The sequence below is a fragment of the Rhinatrema bivittatum genome, chromosome 6 (genome assembly GCF_901001135.1).
Source record: "Rhinatrema bivittatum chromosome 6, aRhiBiv1.1, whole genome shotgun sequence".
In the NCBI taxonomy this organism is placed as follows: Eukaryota; Metazoa; Chordata; class Amphibia; order Gymnophiona; family Rhinatrematidae; genus Rhinatrema; species Rhinatrema bivittatum.
Window position 1 is genome coordinate 24,218,492 of NC_042620.1, and position 17,631 is coordinate 24,236,122.

The window sequence follows — 17,631 nt, forward strand, 5'->3', positions numbered from 1 at the left end:
AAAACCTCTATCGTTTGCAATCTTTAACAAAGTATCTATTTCTCCTTTTATTGTATTTGTTGGATCTTTGTCAAGTTTGAGATAGAAAGTTTCATCTAATAATTGCCGTTCCACCTCTTTAATATAATTTACAGTATCCATAATGACTATGGAGCCTCCCTTATCTGCAGATTTGATCACGATGGAACTATCCTTCTTCAAATTATTCATGGCTTCTCTTTCTTTTTTAGTTATATTAAAAAATCTTTTGTTCAATGTCTTATTTTCCATCTTCTCAATCTCTTGTAAGATGAGACTCTCAAAGGTTTGTATCACAGGATTGGAGGTTCCAGGAGGTATCCAATTACTTGATTTTTTGATCACTGAAATATCAGTATATTCTGTTTCTTTGTTTGAAAAGAATTCTGCAATCTTAAGTTTACGAATAAATTTAAACAGTTCCACCCTGGTTCGAAATAAATTATAGGAGGGAGTGGGAATGAAGGATAGGCCTTTGTTTAGTATTTTGATCTCTTCTTCATCTAATGATCTGGAGGATAGATTAATCACTCTGTTTTCTTTTAATATTGGAACCTCCGATCTTGATATGTCTGAAATCGGTTGTTGTAACTGCCTCTTCTCCCCCTCCCTCTCCCTCTCCCTCTCCACTCCCCTCGCCCCCTGAAAAAAGAAGTCGAAGGTTTATTTACTAGGGGTGCCTCTAACTCTGAATCTTTTCCTTGATCTTTCACTGAGTCTTTCCTCCAGAACTTCCCAATTTCTTTAACTCTATTCGATGGTCCTTCTTTATTATTAGTGGTAAATAGGGATACAGAGGCATCTAGATCTGCATCCGTACTGCTTCTTACACGCTTGGCATTTCTGTCTAGATTCGGACTATCTTGTTGTCTCTTTTCTTTCCTTTCCTCTTTACTGTATGTTCTGTTGTCATTATTAATACCATAATCTTGTTTGTTTTTATTATAATTTTGCTTATTTGAATATTGCCATGAATAAATTTTATTGCTTTTATAATCGTCCTCATCTCGTTTAAACTTATCATATTTCATTGTTTTCAAATCTTTAGTGAAATTATCAACATTTTTCTTATAATCCTCGTGTATAATTTCAAAACACAAGTCATGTTTTTTTAAATAATTCAATTGTTCATCTAGTTCTCCTTTTAGTTTTTCTTCCCTTAACTTAGATGTCTTAATAATTAATATCATTAGGTCAAGGGAACATTTATTGAGAATTGCTTCCCAACAATTCATGAACGTAGAATCATCACGAAACATGCTTGGTGGTTTATTTATTCTTAAACCTCTGGGAATGCGTTTATACCGGCAGTAGTCCAGCAATGTAGATGCGTGTAATGAACTTCTTATTAAACCTTTGCTGATGCTAATCGTTTGCTCCCACTTCTTGATGAAGTCATCGAAAACATCATCTTGTTTGAAGAAAGGTTCTGGAGGCAGGAGATCATTCAATTCGCCATCCGTGAAACTAAGTACGTCTTTCCAAGGCGAAAAAGACATGGCCCTCAACAGGGATGGTCCAAGTCTGATTTTAAATTTAGATCTTTATAATGTTTAAAAAAGATGTTTATTGATTTATATAAATTTCTTTTTAATATTTATAAGATCTTAATAATATATCTATTGTGAGATATTTATTTGCTCAATATCTATTGTGAGATATTTATTTGCTCAATACTGATTGTTTATTTGTAGCCCCTGAGGCAGTGGCTAGAAGGCCGCGAAACTCGGCCAGAGTCGGGCAATTTATCTGGAACGTCTCTGCATCAATAAAGTATTTGGAAAAGATAACGGCATCTATTCCTTTTGTGTTCACCTGACGGTATCATAGATCGCCTACCTCTTTGTTTTCTTGGATCATAGTAGATAATACATTGAAATTGTTGGCTCAGTGTGCTGCGGCAGTCAAAAAAGCAAACAGAAAGTTAGGAGTTATTAGGAAGGGAATGGTAAATAAAACAGAAAATGTCATAATGCCTCTGTATCACTCCATGGTGAGACCGCTCCTTGAAAACTATGTACAATTCTGGTCACTGCATCTCAAAAACGATATAGTTGCACTGGGGAAGGAACAGAAAAGGGCGACCAAAATGATAAAGAGAATTGAATGGCTCCCTTAAGAGGAAAGGCTAAATTTGTTAGGGCTGTTCAGTTTGGAGAAGAGACGGCTGAGGGGGGATATGATAGAGGTCTTTAAGATCATGAGAGGTCTAGAATGGGAAATTCTGAATCAGTTATTTACTCTTTCGAATAATAGAAGGACTAGGGGGCATTCCATGAAGTTAGCAAGTAGCACATTTAAAACTAATTGGAGAAAGTTCTTTTTCACTCAATGCAAAATTAAGCTCTGGAATTTGTTGCCAGAGGATGTGGTTAGTGCAGTTAGTGTAGCACATAAGCTCCGGGACACGTGTAAGTCCCAGAGCTTGAAAAAATGGGCGAGGCTGGGGTGGGGTAGGGCTACCCAGGGGCATGTGTGGACGTGGCCAGAGGCCTCTCCACTGCTGTTGGGCCTGGGGATCACGTGCCAGCACTTGGCCGGCAAGAAAAACCTACAGGCAGGTGTAAATAAAAAAATTAAGTTAGGGGGGGATTTAGGTAGGGCTGGGGGGGGGGGGGGGAGGAAGGAAAGTTCCCTCTGAGGCCGCTCCGATTTCGGAGTGGCCTCGGAGGGAACGGGGAAAGCCATCGGGGCTCCCCTAGGGCTCGGCTCGTGCAAAGCACACAAGTGTGCACCCCCTTGTACGTGCCGACAAAGGATTTTATAACATGCGTGCGGCTGTGCGTGCATGTTATAAAATCAGGCGTACATTTGTGCGCGCCGGGTTGCGTGCACAAATGCATGCCCGCGCGTACATCTTAAAATCCGGCCCATTGTCTACCTGACCCAACACCATTTTCTGATCCGGCTCGAAAAGGAAGGGCCTTCTTCTCATCACAGTATGAACGAGGATGAAGAGTCTACGTCTTTGGGGAGATGCATCCTATAAATTTAGACCAAATGGAAACCATTTCAAGACAAAGTACCTTTGACTACCTTTCTATTTGTCTTCGAAGTAATGAACTTACCCTTCCTATACTGTAAATTCTAACTAATGCTTTATGTATAAGAATGGCACTTTCTTACATTGCATTTCTTCTCACCTTATAATCACAATCTTTTGCACCAAAGTAATCAAGAAGACTAAACTTGCTTTCATATCTTCTGTTTTATTTTATATTTTGGATAACAATATTGTAGTGAAAGATGAATGTGTTCTATTTCTTCCTAAAGATTTTCTTTTTATAAAGAAATATTTTATGACATGTTACTTAGAATGTGAACCTCCTAAGACTGCTTGATGGAAAATATCATTACACTGTTGTATACAGAATATTTTTCAGCTGGAATTGCAGGAACAGTTCAGGCCACCATTTTCTGAGCAAATCTTAAAGGAGCTTTTTCTCTCTGAACCAAACAGAATGAAAGAAGGACATCAACGCATTATAGATATTATTCTGTATGTGATAGAAATGAGAAATGCAGGCATTGCAAAAAGAATGCTTAGGTTATAAACATATCATTGGCACTTCCACCAATCTGCCTTGCTAGAAAAAAAAAGACCTTGGGCACTGATTGAAGGACTCTTTTTTTCTAATATCATTTTGAGACCATGCGGTTCTCCATGCAAACATGAACTCTTCACTTCTTATAAAAAGTGTGAAAATTCCAGTCAAAGAGCTATGCTTGGCCCCCATCCATATGTATTGATTATGCATGTATTATGCCTATTTGCTTTTATAAAAGTAAGTGAGATAAAGGAGACTGCCATCAAGAACTCTCTCACCAATGGACAACACCCTCAGAACCAGCATGAATGAACCCAGCTGCCTACATCCCTGCCTGATCTGCAGTGTTAGAAGACAAATGCTGACCTGAGATGCCTGCACCTAGTTGGTGAGCCTTTCCAATCTGGACAAACACAGAGGCAGCTGGCTTAACAGAGAGAAAAAATCCATCTTCTTCAACCTCTATTTGCCAATGTGGTGAGAGAAAACATTTCAGTTAAGAGGGTCTGAAGTTACTCTTAGTTTTGATAATCATTAATTTTCTCAATTAAATTCTTACAAAACTTTAGTCAATAATCTGTTATGCTACTTTAGAAATTTTGAAAGTGCAGCTAAGTGTTTAAATCACTGAAACAACTAAATTAATCAATCAGGTATAATTAATAACACTCATAAACAACCGTATATCTTGACAAATTGAAGAAAATTTTATTCTGCATTTTGTTCTGGTAAATAAAATATAACTCTAAGATATACATTCATAGGGATTTGTAAGTTTAGGGCCGGATTTTAAAAGGGTTATTCGTGCCGGGCCTATTTTAAAAAGGCCCGGCGACGCGCGTAAAGCCCCGGGACGCGTGTAAGTCCTGGGGCTTTAAAAAAAGGGGCGGTCACGGGTGAGGCGTGAGCAGGGAGGTCTGAGGGCGGGGCCAGAGACCTCCAACATAGGGTCCATTGCCGCTGTGTCAGAGGATCACGTGCCGGCAGGCTGTTGGCGCGCACAACTTGCGCCTGCCCAGAGGCAGGTGCAAAAGTTAAGACAAGAGTTCGGGGGGTTCGAGTAAGGCTAGAGGGGGGAAAGGTTAGTGGAAGGAGTGGGAAGGTTAGGTTATGGGGAAAGAAAGTTCCCTTCCAGGCCGCTCCGATTTCGGAGTAAGGCTACGGGGGGCTGGGGGGGGACATTTAATGGAAGGGATGGGAAGGTTAGGTTATGGGAGGGAATGGAGGAAGACAGTGTGGCTCAGCATGCGAAAGGGGGTGCACAATTGTGCACCCCCTTTCGCATGCCGACCCTGGATTTTATAACATGCCTGCGCGCGCATGTTATATAATCAGGCGTACATGTGTGTGCACTGGGCAGCACGCGCACATGTACGCCCACGTGCAAGTTTTTAAAATCTACACCTTATTGCCTACAGAATTTCTGCCTATTTTTCAACTTTTGGAAACCATATTTAGATGCTGTACCGCAAGAATGCTAAGTTTATAATTTCCTAATGCTTTTCACTTATAGATATATTACACGCGATATGAGGGGTTCGGGAATCTGTCTGCTAGCGTGCACCTTGTGCCCCCCCTTCTCCCACACCTATGGAGCTGGCCGAGCTACAGGCAGTTCTCCCTATTACGTCCTATACCACACACAATCTGAATCATTCAGGAATGACAACGTGTTTTATCCACAGAATTAGACTTTTATTTGTCAGACTTTGCAGGCTTAGGGGTAGATTTTAAAACAAGCGTGCACACGTCCATGTGCGCGCCGTTCCCAGCACGTGCAGGTGGACGCACTGAGTTTATAACATGCACATGTCGCCATGCACATGATATAAAATCTGATACCTATGCACACATATGTGCCTGATTTTAATATTGGTGAGCACATGTGAGGGCGGGTCGTGACTCGTGCAGACAGAGGGGAATTTTTTTAAAGTACTCACGGTGACATTTTCTGGCCTTTGCCCAGTTCCCCTTTACTATATCCCTCCCTCTTCCCCTCTCCTCCCTCTCCTCTGAACCCCACCTACCTACCCTAATTTTGTTTGTTTTAGAGCTTACCCGCTTCATAAAGCAGGAGTAAGTTCTGTGTGCTGGCTGGCTGCCGGTGCATGCTTCCCGAGGACAGCGCCTAATGGTGCTGTCCTGGCCGGCCCCCATCCTGCCCCCGCCCACAGCCCACCCCTTTTCAAAACCCTGGCACTTCTGCGCATCCCAGGAGGGCCGTTTTTTTTTTTAAATGTGCTTGCTCGGCCACGCGTATATCCCCCTGTTTCAGCACACACAGGGTTTTGAAAAGTTGGGCTTTAGCATTTAGAAATAGATAAACAGTACCCATCGGTGTGATATCTCAATTGAGATCGAATGTCGGTATATAAAAATAATAAATAAATCTCTAACATCCTTTCTACTGAGCACCAGTTTATAGTAAAGAAAACTCTGCATCATTAGTGGCTTTAAATATGCCCTATACCTTAGCCTTTATAAAGTATTAATATAGGGAAGTAGCTAGCTCCATCCGATTTTAGGAGATTCCCCTCTGGTGATCTCTAGAACGGTCCTGGGCCGGAGATCTCAGGGACCATCTCAAGGGCAGGCTTGATTTCTGGGTTCTGGTACTGGCTAGCTGAGGAAGTGCCTCTCCGCTCTGGGCTGTCACGGATTTTGTGGCAGGGTTTTCCGGTACCAAGGCAAAGCTTCCCTCTTGTCTGTCTCCTGGATACTCTCAGTTCTCCTTTTTCACAGCAGGGAATGGGCAGGGGTTACCTTCCCATCGTCAGCCTCCTTTTTGTAGTCTGCTCTTTTCCTTTCTTGTTTGCCTTGTCTTATACTAGCCAGCTTATGCCTATGCATAAATTTCATGCATAATCATGTAGTGGGTGGGGGGTAGTCTTCTCCACAGTGCAAGTCTTTAACCCCTCCCCTTTCTCTCTCGGGGGGTCCTGCCACATCTGCAATGTCTCCCTTCATTCCTGGGTGGGAGCACAGCCCTATCCTATGCACTCTCCTTAGGCACCTCTGACCTCTGCTCTTCGTTAAGTTTAGTTTATTAGCATTTATTAGCCTTCACAATGGTTTACAAGTTAAAAACACAAGAAATACATTGTTTTGTTAAGATAGTAACAGCTAAAAACTACATAAAAGAGAAAAATTAAATAAATTAGCTGTTAAAGTAAAAAGATAAAATCAAATAAAAATAAATCTAAAACAAAATATCAAATTGCATAAATATGAATAGCAGTAATGGGGCAATAAACTTAATTACTATAAAAATAAAATAAGAATAAAAACAGAATTCATAGAGGTTAAGCACATAATATATTCTGGTGTTTTGCAGCTTATATCTAAAGTTTCGTACTCTGTAAAGATGTTTCATGCTCTGCAAAAGCACACTTGAATAACCAAGTTTTCAATTCAGATTTAAATTGCTTTTTTTTCTGCTGACAGTCTCAAGTGCGTTGGTAGTGAGTTCCAGACTTTTGTTCCCACAATAGATATGACACGATCTCTTACATGGCTGAGTCTTGCTGATTTAATTGTAGGCACTGATAAGAGCCCCTTATTGGCGGATCTCAGGTCTCTCTGTGGTACATAGAGGCGCATGGATGTGTTAAGCCATTCAGTTTGATCTCCATATATAACATTATGAACTATACAGGCAATTTTATACTGGATATGACAATGAATTGGAATAAAATTATTTTCTTCTCTCTGCCTTGGCTTATTTACACAGGAACTTATACTATAGTCAATACGCAAACAAGCAGATCATGATATGCTGATTGAAGTTCTCATCTGCTTTTTTTTCTCTGCTGAGGCAGGGTTTTGGCAGGAAGATACATGACAGTATCCATCTTTTACAATCTCTGTCCCTCTGTGGCAGAGATTCATCTTTTGGGGGCCTCCAATAGTAAAACCTTGGGTATCTTTCTTCAATATGAGATCAATATTCAGTGATTATTATGCAAGTGGCATATGTATCAGGGGAAAGTTACATGAGTGACTTTTCCTGGTTAATCGTCAAGACTTACGTACACAGATCTCCTGTTGGATAAAGTGGAATGTGCAAGTTTGTCCCACGTAAAGATAGGCCTGTGATTTTTCCAACCAGCCTTGTCTGAATAAATGTATCTGGACAGCATGAATATGCTGTTTCACTGGGTAAAGTTAAAGCCCTGCCGGGCAGCTCCTCCACTGAGGCCCCTTTTGTGTGGGCAAACTTTGTGAACATGAAAAGTTGTGCACACAAAGAAGACAACTTTCAAACAATTCCATGTGGCCCCGTGTAGGCACACATATGGCTGCACGTAGATCTACTACAGTATTTTATAACCTGCATATATCAGGTATGCACAGATTACAAACTAGAAAAAACACGATGTGCTATGTAGGAGAATCCTAATAGTGATCAAGTGTGTACCTTCATACGTAGCTAAAATAATTTTAAAGCTATTGTGTCTATAAGCCTAATAAGTTTAAGGCTTTAAAAATCATCAGGTACCTTGATCGTTAGTTTTGACTTGTCTGCTTGCACTCGTTGGTGTGGAGAGAATAATTTTTCCATATGTCACCGTATGACATGTAATTTTACATTTGTCAATACCACTTATCTTGTGTGGTCCAATGGACTCTACTGAATGTGGTCAACTCTGGCGGTAATTATCACTCTGGTGGTAATTATCACTCTGGCGGTGCCGCCAGAGTTGACCACATTCAGTAGAGTCCATTGGACCACACAAGATAAGTGGTATTGACAAATGTAAAATTACATGTCATACGGTGACATATGGAAAAATTATTCTCTCCACACCAACGAGTGCAAGCAGACAAGTCAAAACTAACGATCAAGGTACCTGATGATTTTTAAAGCCTTAAACTTATTAGGCTTATAGATACAATAGCTTTAAAATTATTTTAGTTACGTATGAAGGTACACACTTGATCACTATTAGGTTTCTCCTACATAGCACATCGTGTTTTTTCTGATTAATATTTTCCTGCTATTCTTTGGGTCTGATATTGAGCAGATTACAAACTAAGCATATGTCTACCCCCCCCCCCAACATATGCACGTTTGATTAAGTGCAAATACCTGCAATGTATAAAAAGCACTTATTTTTTTTTTGCCTATTTTATAAACATATGTTCATATATTTTACATCCAAAAAAAAAATAGAACTTGCTCATGTAAAACCCTGATTTATACACGGAAGTGAGTACATTTTAAAATGTACACATAAATGAAATCACCAGTTTGCCGATACCTCCACCAGTTTACCCTTTCCTGCTCAAGGTCATCGCGACCCTCCTAGTTCTTCATCCAGAATTCCCCCCAGTAAACCCAGACTAACCCTCCCACCCAATAGCAGACAACAGATGAATTTGATATCAATTGCACTAGATAATTACCAGGAGTAAAACTGCAGGAATAAGATGCCTAATGTAGTCATGTAAATCTCTTCTAAAATATCAACTTTAATGGGTGAATTTTAAAAGCCCTTTGTGTGCTGAAGCCAGGAGATCCGTGCAGAAGTCGGGTCAGCACATATTTTAAAAGTGAGGGAGTACACCTGTATCTCCCTATATGTTCACAAAATTTAAAAAAGGGGCAGGGAGTGGGCAATGGGATGTGAATCGTTAATCTGATGATTGAAAATATCGGACGATATGTTCACATGGTAGGAGCACTGGATGGCCAGCGCCATTTTTAAAGATGGCGCCGGCCGTCCATTGCTCCTACCATGTGACAGGGGCCGGCCAATGGCATGGATACCCCTGTCACATGGTAAGGGCAAAGGGCCATTGGTGCCATTTTGTTTACTGGCAGCCAACGGCCCGAGGGTGGGAGATCGCTCCCAGGACCCCCGCTGGATCACCAGGTACTTTAAAAAAGTTTGGTGGGGGGGTCAGGAGGGTGGGGAATTCAAAATAATTAAATTTAAAGGGTCAGGTGGGTTTTTTGGCACGAGACAGCCAATTAAAACCGGTAAGAATCGCGGGAACGAAGATTTCCCATGGTTTTTACCCGAACCCGATACCGGAAATGAGTCCGATACCGATTCACATCCTTGGGTGTTCCAGAAAAATTGAATGAAATCAGTGTGTAAGTATTTCTATGCACCAGTATGCCAGAGTCCCTATCCGCGTAACTTTACTTCTGATATGTATGGTATGTAACTAATAAACAAAAAAAAAAACCCCCAAGGCTAATTAGCGAGGTTTTAACTGTTGGAGCTAAAAGGGTAAAAGAGAGGCTTATTAACTAGGGGGGATTAGGAAGCTCTATCCTCTAACTGGACAATCCTGGGAACAGACTGGGGAAAATGGTAATTGTATTGGCACTCATATCTACCAAAACACCCTCACTTACGCGGTAGAGGCGGCATTTGTGTGCACATGCATGCAGCCATCTAAACTTGTCTGCACATGTACCCATGTACAGCCTATTTTATATCATGCATGCATATATGTGCATATGTTATAAAATGGCTGCAACCATAAGCGCGAGCTAATGTACACCAGAGCGGTTGTTTAAAATTTTTCATCTTAGTGCATACCTCTTGGAATGCCCCTTTTTTGCACAAGTAAATGTGCTTGCAAAACTGAAAATATGGGCATACTTTAGATTTTTATAAAGTAAGATGTATGCATATTACAATCTACTTATGCACATATATGCTAATTTTGCACATATATCTCCTTTGAACATTCACTCCAAAATGTATGCAATCAGCAGGAGAAAATGTTCTTGCATATGTAGAGGATGCTCGTTATCCTGAAAATCTCTGTATGATGTTTTCCGTTATAACTCTGCTATATTTGTTCTACTTTTCAATAAAATAATAAAAAGAACTAAAATGTAAAAAAAAAAAATCTTCATAGCTTGACCTTAAACCTGAGATGTTAGCTGCCAAATTTTTAAATCAAATGTTGACTTGTGCAATAGCATTCTGCCTCGAGCTTGTTTCTTCACTTAACTACAATATGTACTTCCCTGACCTGGAAGCAATTTGCCTCTCTTTTTTTAAATGATATGACTGCAGAACAAGTAATTTTGCTGTGCTAGTTAGTAATTAACTTTAATTTGCACTTCTCCAGGTTTGTACATCTGTGGGAGATGAAAAAACAGCAGCAGGTGGTCACTGTTTATGATTTTCTTTTGAGTATTAAAGACAAAACATTATTCTAAAGCAGGAGTTTGTTGGTTGGAATGGAGCACCTCATCCATGATTACTGTCCCCCAAACCAATGGTCTGGTCGTTATATCCTAGTCCCTGATGATTACAACTACATCCCTATTAACAAATTTGCAGAAAATTACTTTGTGCTGGAAATCTCCAGTTTTCCATCAAAAATAGTTTGACTTTAATATGTATTTATTTTTATTTATTTAAAAACCTTTTCTATACTGTCGCTAAGTTATAAACCATCGCAGCGGTTTACAAATAGGCACATAGACTAAGGTAAGTAAATGTAGGATCTCTTACATTCTAACAGGTGCCAATAAAGTTCGGTTACAATTTCATAAATAAAATCATTATTTGAGTAATGTTGGTCAAGTCCAGGTATATTATTGAGTTACTATCGCTTTGAAATATTACTTCTTAAAAGTAGGATTGATTAAATTCATTCTCATCTGCATTACCTTGTACTTTCATTCTCTCTCTACCCTCCTCACTCTTTAGTGAAGGCTTTTTTAAAGAGCCATGTTTTTAGATTTTTCTTAAAAGTTTTGAGATTATTCTGTAATCTGAGTTCGAGTGGCATCGTGTTCCATAGTATGGGCCCAGCAATATATATGAGCTAAAAGATCCCTTTCAAAATTAAAGGCAAAAAATGTTATATATATCATGCACAAAAAAACAATTCAATACATGTATTTATTTATTTAATTCTTTTATATACCGACCTTCATGACAGGAGTCATATCAAATCGGTTTACATGGAACTAAGGGGTAACATTCTTATCAACATAAAATTATATATCAAAAAACATATGTATCATTTTATGTATTGAATTCATTTTATATATATATATATATATATATGACAATTTATTTTTTTAACTCGTTATTTGTATAGTTTACGGAGAATCACTGTTTACTGTTCCATGTAAAAAGCCTTGGTCGGGTATGTAAGACCCGGGCAATTAGCCGTTCTATGTAAACCGGATTGATTTGTATCTCATACAGGAATTTCGGTATATAAAAATTAAAAATAAATAAATAAATAAATAAATTTATGCTAGTATGTCACATTTAAATTTTTAAATTTCTTACTCACCTCTAATGGCTAATTACCAGGGAAAGAACATGTTAGTTAATGTCATCAACCTTAATTTGAATCCTAATTAGTCCTGATCTGTCAAGATACAACCTCTGAATGACTGGACATTACAAATGTTTATTAAGTTCTCCTTGCAAAGCCTTAACCTTTGTTTTTCCTACCTTCTTCTCAACAATTCTTCCCTGATCAAGCCCCCAAATTATAACTTCTTTGTCATCTTTTTCCTGCTATTAAGATGGTGCTGACTGCTGAAAATACTAGGGATGTGCTTTCAAGTCATCCATTTTGGCAGTACGCTCATACCTCATGAACTTTATAGTACCTGGGTAAAAATGGATAGTATATACATAACTTGTTATTAAAAATACACATATGCTGTCAGTTTGGGTTCATTTCATCTGTACCGCCGAAATGGATGACATGCAAGCACATCCCTAGAATCAGGTATGTGGGGTAAGAAAATTCAGCTGGCCTAATGTGATAATGGCCTCAGTTTTGGCTGCCAGCACAAACCCTAGACGTAAACCTAGGGAGTCATTTTGTGGAGTCATAAATCTGATGGGCATGTTTATTTATGGCTGATGCAATAGCTGAAAAAAAAATGGGTTGGCACCAATAATAGTGAGGTGGAGTTCTACTCAGATCCACTGCAGCCAACCACATGCAACCCTTAAGCGCTGCTCTCTTATTTTCACTGCCTTGTACTTTTCTGCCTTTGGAAGCCAGTGCTGCATAAGAATTGGCATTGTGGGATACTGTAAGCATTGCAGCAGCTTCCTATGACAATCAGGTTCCTCTCTCATGTTACACTATGTCCAGTGCTTCTGTTTATCTGGCAGCCAATGTCATCATAGGAGCAATATTTATTTCAATTCTCGCAAAAAAAAAGGTGTTTGAGTATTCCAATAACAATGCCATCTCCGTCAAGTGGCTCCAGGAGAATCAGTTTCATCGAACTCAAATCTCCTTTTACCTTGGAACACAAAACACTAATACACTCCGGGCCTTATTCGAAAAAATATTTTCCAAAGGTTCCGAATGGATACAAGTCCTTTTTGAATTGGCTCTTTGGGACCTATGTAGCAAGCAATTTTCTTGTAGTCACAAAATGGGAGGAAACCTATAGTATAGGGGTGGCCAACCCTTGTCTTCAAGAGCCATAAACAGGCCTGGTTTGCAGGATATAAATATGCATGAAATATGTGTGCAAATGATAGATGCAGGGCATGCAAATCGATGCCATGCATATTCATTGTGGATATGCTGAATACCAGGCCTGTTTGCGGCTCTATAGGACCGGAGTTGGCCACCCCTGCTTTAATACATAGGCCCCTTTATTAGCAAGTGTATTACTGTTATTTGATTAATGGAGCCCATGCCTAGGTGGATGCATGGAGCTTCATGCTGGTATTGTAGAAACTGGGAAGCAGAAACTAGGGATGTGAATCGTTTTTCAACGATTAAAATTATCGTCCGATAATGTTTATATCGTCTTAAATCGTTATAGAACACGATACAATAGAAATTCTAACGATTTATCGTTAAAAATCGTTAAATCGTGTTAGTGCGCACTAACTCGAGTTAGTGCGCACTAACTCCCCGTTAGTGCGCACTAACTCGATTTAGTGCGCACTAACTGAAAATGATACAAATAAACACTTTCCAGGTCACTGAAGGTCAGTTAGGAATGAATATGTGTTCCTATTGGCTGGCTGCCCTCTTATCTATTGATGTTACCAAGGTTACCACTGAGGTGATGGTTGGGGGGATGGGAAATGGAACTGGAAACTAACGAACACCAACAGAAAATGAAACAAAGTGTTCACACTTCCCAGGTCAGTAAAGGTCACTTAGGAATGAATATGTATGTATGTATTCCTATTGGCTGGCTGTGCTCTTATCTATTGATGTTACCAATATGGTTGGGGGGATGTGAAATGGAAACAGTTGGAAGCTTGACAAAAAAAGTAATGTAATGATCAGCACTCACCTGACTAGAACTTGTTTGTTTATTATTTTTGTTAGCAGGCACCTGAAATGCTAGTGCATGTTGAATTTGCCAATCACTGTGCATTTTAGAAAGGTGGTCCTGGCTGGAACTGTACACAGTTCAAATATATGTAATTGATTGTTGGTAAGTGTATTTTTTAAGTAGCCACACTGGCACCAGTATGTTTACTTTTCCTCCTACTTAACTCACTAGCTCAGCTTTGTAAGAAGGGCTTCTCTGCTTGTGTGTTGTTTTTGTTTGGTGTGAGGAGAGCAGAAACATCAGATCTTTATTCAATCTACTACAGTCATCTCTTACAGTGCCCTATCCCTATTAATACCAGGAGTGTTGTGATCTTCCTGCACACAGTGCCCTAACCCTGATACCAGTCTGAGACAGCTCCCTCCCTGCATTACTAGTGAGAGGCTGGCTTCACAGACAGGGGGGAGCTGCCTGACCCTCACTCCTGACTTCCCCCATGTCCCAGCTAGTGAATGGTGTGTGGGTGAGGGGGGGGGGGGAGGATGGTGAAGTCTGAGACAGCTCCCTCCCTGCATTACTAGTGAGAGGCTGGCTTCACAGACAGGGGGGGAGCTGCCTGACCCTCACTCCTGACTTCCCCCATGTCCCAGCTAGTGAATGGTGTGTGGGTGAGGGGGGGGGGGAGGATGGTGAAGTCTGAGACAGCTCCCTCCCTGCATTACTAGTGAGAGGCTGGCTTCACAGACAGGGGGGAGCTGCCTGACCCTCACTCCTGACTTCCCCCATGTCCCAGCTAGTGAATGGTGTGTGGGTGAGGGGGGGGGGGTGGATGGTGAAGTCTGAGACAGCTCCCTCCCTGCATTACTAGTGAGAGGCTGGCTTCACAGACAGGGGGGAGCTGCCTGACCCTCACTCCTGACTTCCCCCATGTCCCAGCTAGTGAATGGTGTGTGGGTGAGGGGGGGGGGGGAGGATGGTGAAGTCTGAGACAGCTCCCTCCCTGCATTACTAGTGAGAGGCTGGCTTCACAGACAGGGGGGAGCTGCCTGACCCTCACTCCTGACTTCCCCCATGTCCCAGCTAGTGAATGGTGTGTGGGTGAGGGGGGGGGGAGGATGGTGAAGTCTGAGACAGCTCCCTCCCTGCATTACTAGTGAGAGGCTGGCTTCACAGACAGGGGGGAGCTGCCTGACCCTCACTCCTGACTTCCCCCATGTCCCAGCTAGTGAATGGTGTGTGGGTGAGGGGGGGGGGGAGGATGGTGAAGTCTGAGACAGCTCCCTCCCTGCATTACTAGTGAGAGGCTGGCTTCACAGACAGGGGGGAGCTGCCTGACCCTCACTCCTGACTTCCCCCATGTCCCAGCTAGTGAATGGTGTGTGGGTGAGGGGGGGGGGTGGATGGTGAAGTCTGAGACAGCTCCCTCCCTGCATTACTAGTGAGAGGCTGGCTTCACAGACAGGGGGGAGCTGCCTGACCCTCACTCCTGACTTCCCCCATGTCCCAGCTAGTGAATGGTGTGTGGGTGAGGGGGGGGGAGGATGGTGAAGTCTGAGACAGCTCCCTCCCTGCATTACTAGTGAGAGGCTGGCTTCACAGACAGGGGGGAGCTGCCTGACCCTCACTCCTGACTTCCCCCATGTCCCAGCTAGTGAATGGTGTGTGGGTGAGGGGGGGGGGGGAGGATGGTGAAGTCTGAGACAGCTCCCTCCCTGCATTACTAGTGAGAGGCTGGCTTCACAGACAGGGGGGAGCTGCCTGACCCTCACTCCTGACTTCCCCCATGTCCCAGCTAGTGAATGGTGTGTGGGTGAGGGGGGGGGGGAGGATGGTGAAGTCTGAGACAGCTCCCTCCCTGCATTACTAGTGAGAGGCTGGCTTCACAGACAGGGGGGAGCTGCCTGACCCTCACTCCTGACTTCCCCCATGTCCCAGCTAGTGAATGGTGTGTGGGTGAGGGGGGGGGGTGGATGGTGAAGTCTGAGACAGCTCCCTCCCTGCATTACTAGTGAGAGGCTGGCTTCACAGACAGGGGGGAGCTGCCTGACCCTCACTCCTGACTTCCCCCATGTCCCAGCTAGTGAATGGTGTGTGGGTGAGGGGGGGGGGGGGGGGAGGATGGTGAAGTCTGAGACAGCTCCCTCCCTGCATTACTAGTGAGAGGCTGGCTTCACAGACAGGGGGGAGCTGCCTGACCCTCACTCCTGACTTCCCCCATGTCCCAGCTAGTGAATGGTGTGTGGGTGAGGGGGGGGGGAGGATGGTGAAGTCTGAGACAGCTCCCTCCCTGCATTACTAGTGAGAGGCTGGCTTCACAGACAGGGGGGAGCTGCCTGACCCTCACTCCTGACTTCCCCCATGTCCCAGCTAGTGAATGGTGTGTGGGTGAGGGGGGGGGGGGAGGATGGTGAAGTCTGAGACAGCTCCCTCCCTGCATTACTAGTGAGAGGCTGGCTTCACAGACAGGGGGGAGCTGCCTGACCCTCACTCCTGACTTCCCCCATGTCCCAGCTAGTGAATGGTGTGTGGGTGAGGGGGGGGGGTGGATGGTGAAGTCTGAGACAGCTCCCTCCCTGCATTACTAGTGAGAGGCTGGCTTCACAGACAGGGGGGAGCTGCCTGACCCTCACTCCTGACTTCCCCCATGTCCCAGCTAGTGAATGGTGTGTGGGTGAGGGGGGGGGGAGGATGGTGAAGTCTGAGACAGCTCCCTCCCTGCATTACTAGTGAGAGGCTGGCTTCACAGACAGGGGGGAGCTGCCTGACCCTCACTCCTGACTTCCCCCATGTCCCAGCTAGTGAATGGTGTGTGGGTGAGGGGGGGGGGGGGAGGATGGTGAAGTCTGAGACAGCTCCCTCCCTGCATTACTAGTGAGAGGCTGGCTTCACAGACAGGGGGGAGCTGCCTGACCCTCACTCCTGACTTCCCCCATGTCCCAGCTAGTGAATGGTGTGTGGGTGAGGGGGGGGGGGGGGAGGATGGTGAAGTCTGAGACAGCTCCCTCCCTGCATTACTAGTGAGAGGCTGGCTTCACAGACAGGGGGGAGCTGCCTGACCCTCACTCCTCCGGGGTATTGTGATCTTCCTGCACACAGTGCCCTATCCCTGATACCAGGGGTGTTGTGATCTTCCTGCATGCAGTGCCCTATCCCTATTAATACCAGGAGTGTTGTGATCTTCCTGCATGCAGTGCCCTATCCCTATTAATACCGGGAGTGTTGTGATCTTCCTGCATGCAGTGCCCTATCCCTGATACCGGGATGTGTGCAAGAAGATCACAACACCCCCGGTATCAGGAATAGGGCACTGCGTGCAGGAAGATCACAACACCCCCAGTATCAGGAATAGGGCACTGTGTGCAGGAAGATCACAACACCCCTGGTATTAGGGATAGGGCACTGTGTGCAGGAAGATCACAACACTCCTGGTATTAATAGGGATAGGGCACTGTGTGCAGGAAGATCACAATACCCCTGGTATCAGGGTTAGGGCACAAGTTCTAGTCACATTGACTGATCACATTACTTGTTTTGTCAAGCTACCAACTGTTTCCATTTCCCATCCCCCATATACTGTCAGTAGGAAACTTGGTAACATGAATAAATAAGAGGGCAGCCAATAGGAATACATATTCATTCCTAAACTGACCTTAACTGACCTGAAAAGTGTCAAATTGTATCATTTTCAGTTAGTGCGCACTAACTCCCAGTTAGTGCGCACTAACTCCCGTTAGTGCGCACTAACTCGAGTTAGTGCGCACTAATAGGAAAACACCGATTTTTAACGATTTTTTAACTAAAAAATCGTGC